Genomic DNA, 8,921 nt, shown 5'->3' on the forward strand with positions numbered 1-8,921 from the left:
CTCTTCTACCTCCTCCTCTACCTCCTCCTCCTCCTCTACCTCCTCCTTCTACCTCCCAGTCCTGCTCCTCCTCCAGAGCGCGCAGCAGCTCGATCTGCTCCTCTGACTCCACATTGACCCTGAGAACCTGGTCCCTGTGGCAGGAAGGAAGAGAACAACACTCGTATTAAAGTGGTAAAAGATTCATAAATGGACGACTGTGTGACTTCACCTTTACAGCGAGGTACAACGTGTAAGGATCATGCATTCGTGGAATGAGCAACACAGCTAAACGTGTGGGTAGCGGCCCCCCACAAATTGCCAAAATCCCCTGGAATATTCTTCTGTTGGTATTGGCACAGGCTGAAACAGCTCAGTCTGAGATATCTTTACAACATCAACATCAGAGGTTAGAGCCCAGAATTAAAATACAATTATCCAGCGCTTTGTTACATTATTCACTGCTACTTCTAATTAAATGATCCTGTTGACATTAGGATTTTATATAGATGTATTCATCCTTCATTCATCCAGCATCTTTGAACCCAGGAAAAGCGCTATATAAATACAATGAATTATTATTATTATTATTATTATTATTATTATTATTATTATTATTATTATTATTATTATCCTTTATCTATATACTGATGTTGTCTGATTGCCTTAAAGAAATTCTCTTTCACAAGTAGTTATGTGACTGATGTTTACTTGACACAACTAAAGTCTAACTACTATGCAAAACATTTTAAAAACATTTTGAGATCTATTCTGCTATGTAAAAAAATATTAATTTCTAATAATTTAAGACTTACAAAGTAATTATTTCTAATAATTTAAGACTTAAGCGTAATTATTTTTACGAATTTAAGACTTACAAAGTAATTATTTCTAATAATTTAAGACTTTAACAGTAATTATTTCTAAGAATTTAAGACTCAAACAAAAGTTGAACTTACCCAATGAAGACCTTCTCACACAGGGCCGCCACGAGAAGCGCAAAGAACACCAGAACACCCTTCATCTTCATCTTCATCCTGACTACCTAGCCCAACTGCCTCCTGCCAGCGCTAACGCTGCCCTTATACTAACGCACAGCAGCACCTGTACGGTTCCCATGACAGTGTACGAGCTCAGTGGAGTTATTTTGGGGAAGGGACATGATGCTCTGTTTGTTGTTCTATAGCAGGTAGACTAGACGCTCCTGGACTCGCCCAGTTGGAGATATCAGCTATTTTCCCAGACCTCTGAGTGCTGTAGTGAATTTTATTATTATTATATAAGTTGTATACTCGTATTTTTCATTCTATTGGACAGATACAGTGAAGACAGACAGGAAAGTAAGGAGAAGAAGGGAGAGAGAGAGGGCATGTCAGCAGGGCATGGGCCGGATTCTAACCCATGCAGACATGGGCTTATGTGTGCACTGTCGACGGTGCTAGACCACTGGACCACCCCAGGCCATGGTACCAGACCACTGGACCACCCCAGGCCATGGTGCTAGACCACTGGCCCACCCCAGGCCATGGTGCTAGACCACTGGACCACCCCAGGCCATGGTGCTAGACCACTGGACCACCCCAGGCCATGGTACCAGACCACTGGACCACCCCAGGCCATGGCCAGTTAGTTTATAAATATAATTAGCATTAAAAGTTTTGTTGGGAATATAATGGTCAAGATCTCAACCATTATGTAACCACTACAACATTATCTGATATAGAGTTATTACTGAGAGACCTTTTGGCCACTCCGTTGGCCTATGCCTACTTCATTGCAGTGAGCCAATTTGTGAATGTATCTACACCTTTCACTGAAACCACTAGTTAAAAAGTGTAGGCTAAGTGTAAGTTGCTGAAGCAAGCCCATGAATAAGTATGTAGAAGAAGACAATAGTTGGACTTGCTGAAATAGGCCTCATTAATAATAAGTATAAGCAAGAACAATAGTTGTAATGGAAAACATTGATTTAAATGTTGATTTATGTCAATGTAACGTTTCAAATGAACTGCAGAAATAGACCATCATCAACATGGCCTTGTCTCACACGTTTGCATGGACAGTCTCCATTCATCAGAGCAATTGCGCGTCATCTCCCTGTCATCAGAACGAGCACGCCCCTTTTTGGGTGAAAGAAGAGTAGAAGTTTGAATGGCGGTCAATGGGAATTTCTGGTTTTTGCAACTTTAATCCGATACAATAAAAAAAACATATTGCTTTTTAGATATTAGATGCACAAATCCGATGGCCAGTTAGGCAAACTATTATATAGTGTGGTTTCCGATCAATGATCGACGTCGTTATATGGAGAAAAGTAATGAAATAGGCAGTGTGTCCTTTCAGTCTGCCTCCATCCATGTGGATGAACGACCCGACCCAATGGCCTGAGGTGTCATATCCTGACATATACAATTACCTTATTGAATCTCCAGGTAATGCATTTCTGACATCTTTCACTTTTGCTGTCGTTAAGATTTTATTTTTCTGTTTTGGTAGTCTGTACAATGTGACACTTGCCCTCTTCCACCGGCCCTAGTTTAGGACCTAGCTTGCTGTTCATTATTTTGAGGATAACTCATAGCTAGCTAGCTATAACGTCTTTATATATATATATATATATATATATATATATATATATATATGTTATGAAGGCCCACAATTTAGAGCCAGTTAGTTTCCCCAAATCAGCCCTATTTTGCCCCTGTTATTTCCTTAATTATTTTCCATACTATTCATGTACGTTTTCATGAAGGTGTATGTATTGTTATTGTAATTGTATAAGTTCTGTCTTAGATTTGTTCAGTATTGTGCAAGCGCCAGATTAGTGGGCGTGGTTTTGATTGGCGTACGTGACTTGATGTATGTCCGGTTGGTGTCTATAGCGACGGAAGTGGTCTGTGCGTTAGAGTGACGAGAGTGAGAAGGAGAAGGAGAAGGAGCCCGAGGTGGAGATAGAGTACATCACAGAGGAACCAGAGATCTTCGACCCCAACTTCATCTTCTTCAAGAGGATCTTCGAGGCCTTCAAGCTGACAGACGACGTGAAGAAGAGTTCGGAGTTTTAGTGAGTTAACAGCGCTAGCCCAGTTTAGCTGTGTCACCGTTAGCCAGCCTTGCTAGCCGCCGGCTGCTAACGTTGGCGCATAGCGAGACCAAAGCCAAACAAAGCCGTCGCCTCCGAGGTGGATTGCGACCGACCGCTAACACCACCGGAGCTGACCGTGGACCCCCGGACCTGAACCATTCACACCTCGTCGTTTGCTACGAAGAAGCCCCTTTCCCTTCGAATTGCAACGTCACTCCCCCCCCTTGTCTGCTGCCTTCCTCGAGTCGCATGCGGGCTCCGACCAGGCCTCAACGCGCTCATTTTCAGTCCGGGACTCTAAGCCTTTTCAGGCCAGGTACTGTGTGTGAGTGAGTGAGTGAGTGTGTGTGTGGCCGGCGGGGAGGGAGTATATTGGGATGTATATATAAGTTGTATAAATAAATGTGTTTGTTTATATTTGATACATTGCTGTGTGTTTAGTTGTCTGTATTGTTTAGTTTAACAGCAAATCTAGTATTGGGTTTAAGTATTGTCTTATCGTGTGATTAACTGAGTTATAGCTTGTATTATAATATATTCTATATATATAACTGTGATATGCTAGTCTAAAGGGTTGCTGGCGCCCCCTGCCTCTATCCTCCTACACTGCCGATTTAGCTCAGAGTTAGTTAGATAACCAGCCCTTCCTAAAATTCTACAGTCCTTTAGCTACTCCCTGGTTACAATTGGTCCTTCGAGCCGGATAGGTTGTGTAGTGATAGCATGGCTGAGCGCAGCCAACCAGACAAGACAGTTACCCCCCCTTCTCCGCCCCCTGAGCCAGAGCCACGACCACAGAGAGTCCCGCGGTTGCCTCAGAGGTTACAAGAGTATGTGCTTGAGCTCGAAAGCTCACTGAGTGGTAGTGAGGAGCGCACTCCACGGGATACAGTGGTCGGAGAGGCCGAGGTGTCCGCCGGCGCGCGGGTGGCTAGCACCGAGACAGCCATCAAAGAGCACCAGCCTGAGGATGAGATGGCAGAACAGCAGGGTTTTGCCGTAGAAACGGAAGAGCAGGAAGGAGAGGTCCGGTTTGACAGCGCCTGCGGGCGGAAGAGGGAGGGCCTCAGCCTTAACGATCTGCCTCCCAGTACGGCGCGCTCGAGACCTAGCTCCTGCCGTTCAGTGGCTTCCTCCCGGTCCAGGGTTTCCGTGGGCAGTTCTGCCTCTGGGGCGGATAGCATGCACTCCAGAGGGAGTAGTGCCGCGCTGTCAGAATGTATGCGCCAACAGGCCGAGATGGCGTTAGAGCGGGAACGCCTCCAGTTCGAGCGCGAGCGCCTCCAGATGGAGGGGGCGGAACGCGCGGCGGAGAGGCAGCGCCAGGAGGCGCTAGAACGTGAACGCCTCCAGATGGAAGGAGCGGAACGTGCGGCGGAGAGACAGCGCCAGGAGGCGTTAGAGAGGGAACGCATCCAGTTCGAGCGCGAGCGCCTCCAGATGGAGGGGGCGGAACGCGCGGCGGAGAGGCAGCGCCAGGAGGCGCTAGAACGTGAACGCCTCCAGATGGAGCGCGACCGCCTCCAGATGGAGAGAGAGCAACTGCACGCGGAGAAGATGGAGGAAGTGATGCAGACCATGCGCGACGTGTGCATCAGCAGAGCTCCGTCGGCCCGTAGCTCCAGAGCATCATCCGCACGGCCCTCTCGAGTGCCATCTCCTGAACCCACCGCCGATGGCTCCATGACCCCCGCCATGACTGTCCAACTACAGGCCCAGCTGACCACCTTGAAGGAAGAGGACCAGGGACCCGACCGCTACGCGGCCCAGAGGGAGCCAGCGTCGCTGCCCGGGAGGGGAGCCATTCCCCAAGAGCGTAGCACACCCCTAGGTCCTCCAGTGAACCAAAAGGCATGCAGGCCGGACACCCAGACAGTCACTCCAGCCCCGATCATCCACTACAGGATGTTTCCCCAGGTGGAGGGACCCAAGTTCCCCTTCTTCAAGGACGAGGACAGGAGCCAGTATGTGGAACTACGCATCTGCCTAGACACGCTCTTGGACGACTCCTGCTCAGAGTCCTACAAATATGCGATTCTCCTTCAGCATGTGAGGAACCCCAGAGCCCACAACATGGTTCTGGCCCATGCCTCCGCACCGACACCTTACACCAGAGCGCTCGCCGACTTGGATGCCCGCTACGGTCGTCCCTGGAACCACGCCCTTGCTGAACTGCAAGCCCTCGAACAGCAGGCCCCCATCAAGGATGAACGGGCGCTGGATGACTTCGCGCTCCGCGTGCACACCTTGGTTGGAATGCTGAAGACGCAGGGCCCAGCTGGCGCCAGCGAGATCAACAGCACCTCCAACGTAGAGCGGCTGCTCCGCAAGATCCCACGCTTCCGGCAGGAGAGGTTCCGGCGACAGCAGCGCGTTCGTAACCCCGGGAAGTTGGGTCTGAGCATGGCTGCCTTCGCGGAGTTCCTACTGGAGGAAGTGCATGACACCAACGTAGACGCCATGGGTTACGCTGAGCCGAAGAAGGAGAGGGAGAAGGGAGACCGCTGGGACAGGCCGAGCTCGAACAGAGGACGCCCAGTAGGAGTGCTGCACACGGAGGAGGAGCCTCGGAGAGAGAGGAAAGCCCGACCTGAGGGAAAGGATTCCTCTCAACCCCCTCAAAAGGGACGGAGAGGTCCACCGCCATGTCCGTACTGCACCAGCGAGCACTGGTTCAATGAGTGCAGTGACTTCAACAACCTGAGTACCGAGGCCAAGCAGAGGTGGCTCGAGGAGAACAAGAGGTGCTGGAACTGTGGGCGCGACCATCTGGCTAAGAACTGCACCTTGAGGAGAAAGTGCAACCGCTGTGAGGAGGTCCACCTCAACATCCTACACGAGGTCTCCCTCGCCAGGTCCACGGAGGGCACCAGAAGCCCTAGGTCCGGTAGCGCACCGGAAGAGGAAACACCTGTCTACTATCTAGACCCAACCCAGAGCAGCGGCTCCAAGGTCTTACTGAAGGTGGTGAAGGTCCGACTTCACCACAACAACGCTGTGTACGACACGTACGCCGTTCTAGACGACGGGTCGGAACGGACCATCCTTCTCCAGGAGGCAGTGCGCCAGTTGGGGCTCCAAGGGACTGAGGAGAAGCTGACTCTGCGCACGATACGTCGCGACCTTAAAGAGGTCACCGGGGCGAGAATCAACTTCTCTATCTCCCCGGCGGGGCGGCCGTCGGACAGATATCGGCTTCAGAATGTCTTCACCGCAGACCAGCTAGCGCTCTCCCGCTACGACTACCCCCTGGAGAGATTACGCGCAAGATATTCCCACCTACGGCGAGTAGACCTACATCCGATAGAAGGAGCGGAGCCAACCCTTCTCATCGGCTCGGACAACGCTGCACTGATCGTGTCGCTCCGTCCTCCGCTGAGAGGACCACGAGGCTGCCCGATGGCTGTTAAGACTGCGCTTGGGTGGGCCCTCCAAGGCGCTACCGAGTGGAGAGATAGAGACGGGAGAGCTACGTCATCCCTCCATGTCCGAACCGAAGAAGTGCAGACCATCAACTGCCTTCACACCAGTGTGGACTCCATGAATGCGGCGCTACTAGACAACGTCCAGAAGCTGTGGACGCTAGACGTTGCGCCCTACAAGAATGAGAAGCTCTACGTACGGTCAAAGGAGGACGTCTACGCCATAGACCTCCTTAAAGCAAAGACAGTGCGTATCGAAGTCCAGGGCGTGAAGAGATACGTCACACCACTACTCCGAAGAGAACCCATGCCAGAGTTTCGAGTATCCCCTCGAACCGTCCTACAGTGTCTGACCAGCACTGAGAAGCGTATGAGGAAGGACGAGGTCCTTGCTGCTTCTTACAGAACGGAGATGAAGAAACTGACGGAGTCCGGTCTGGTGAAGAAGCTTGAGCCAGCCGAGGCGAACCAGAGTGCCGAGTCTTGGTACCTCCCGCACCACAATGTTCACCACAACGGGAAGAACCGAGTGGTCTTCAACTGTAGCTACCAGGTGGGGAAGCTCAACCTCAACCACTATCTTCTCCCTGGTCCAACCTTGACCCCAGCCCTCTTGGGAGTTCTGGTGCGATTCCGTCAGCAGCCGATCGCAGTCAGTGGTGACATTAAGCGAATGTTTCACCAGGTCAGGATGTTGGAGGAAGACAAGCCACTCATGAGGTTTCTCTGGAGAGAGGACCCGAGCGACCCCGACCCCTCTATCTACCAGTGGGAGGTGCTACCCTTCGGGACAACCTGCAGCCCCTGTTGCGCCACCTATGCGCTACAGACTCACGCCGCGCAGGAGACGGCACCTCCTGGAGTGTTTGACGCCGTCCATAAGAGCTTTTACGTGGACAACTGCCTCCACAGTTCGAAGACAGCCACGGAAGCCCGCCAGCTAGTCCAGGACCTGCGTGCTCATCTCCAGGAGGGTGGATTTGAGATCTGCCAGTGGGCCAGCAACGACCCGCAAGTCATCAGAGACCTCCCGGAGGAGGCCACCTCGACCAGCAGCGAGGCTTGGGTCTCTCACTCACCAGATGATGCTCAGGAGATGACGCTCGGACTTATCTGGCAGTTCCAGACCGACACTCTACGCTATCGCAATAAGCCTGCCAAGCCCCAACGCGTCACGATGAGAACGATATACAGCACTCTAGCGAGCCAGTACGACCCACTGGGATATATCGCTCCCTTCACGACGATGGCCAAGGTGCTTGTCCGGGAGCTGTGGGCCCAAGAACGAGGATGGGACGATCCTCTGCCTCGTCACCTAGAAGAGAAGTGGAAGGCCTGGGAGCAGGAACTTCCCACTCTCCAGCACATCAAGCTGCAGCGGAGCTACTTCCCTCCCTCCACGGACCTAGAGAGGAGTGTCATCACGCTACATGTATTCTGCGACGCCTCGGAGATGGCGTACGGGTCCGTGGCATACGTCAGAGCGGCAGAGCTTGGAGGTGAAGTCCACGTCTCGTTTGTCCTGGCACGTTCCCGAGTGGCGCCGAAAAAGCAACAGTCCATCCCAAGACTGGAGCTGTGTGCTGCCCTGAACGGCGCGCAACTGGGAAGGTTCCTGCTCGACGAGCTCCAGCTACCTCTGATGAGCGTCACCATGTGGTCAGACTCAACTACCGTCCTCCAGTGGTTGAAGTCCAGCTCATGTCGGTATAAGGTGTTCGTGGGCACCCGAGTCGCAGAGATTCTGGAGTTGACTGAGGTGAACTGCTGGCGTTATGTAGACACCAAGAGGAACCCTGCTGACGTCATCACGAGAGGGGCAACTCTCCAGGATCTGGCTGAGCCCCACCTGTATCACACGGGACCAGACTTCCTACAGGAGCGGGAGTCAGAGTGGCCAGCCACGCCGGCGTTAGCAGAAGACAGAGAGGACAAAGAGCTGCGTAAGACGTTGTTCTGCGGAGCCACCCAGGTCGTAGACCCTGAGACTACTCCGGGAGAGGAGTGTGAGACGCTCGAAGAGCTGCAGAAGAGGATGTTCTGCTCCAAGGCCGGTCTACCCCTAGATACTACGCTCAGCGCCGAAGATTACACCGCGGCGGAGCTCCTGGTGCTGCAGAGTGCCCAACGGGATGCCTTCTCCCGAGAGCTGGAGTGTCTCGAGAAAGGGAAGCCGATCCCCTCGGACAGTAGACTCCGCGGCTTAGCTCCAGAGCTCGACGGTGTTCTCATTCGCGTGGGTGGCAGACTGCGCCGCGCTCAAGATCTAGACCTAGACACGAAGCATCCCATCGTGCTTCCCACTAAGCATCAGGTCACCAGATTGGTCATCAAGCACCATGATGACAAAGTGCAGCACGCGGGTGGAGAGCGTGTCTTCGCGGAGGTACGACGGAGATTCTGGATACTCCATGGACGGGAGGCGGTACGGAGAT

Source organism: Nansenia antarctica (assembly GCF_963989245.1).
Source record: "Nansenia antarctica genome assembly, chromosome: 2".
NCBI classification, from domain to species: domain Eukaryota; kingdom Metazoa; phylum Chordata; class Actinopteri; order Argentiniformes; family Microstomatidae; genus Nansenia; species Nansenia antarctica.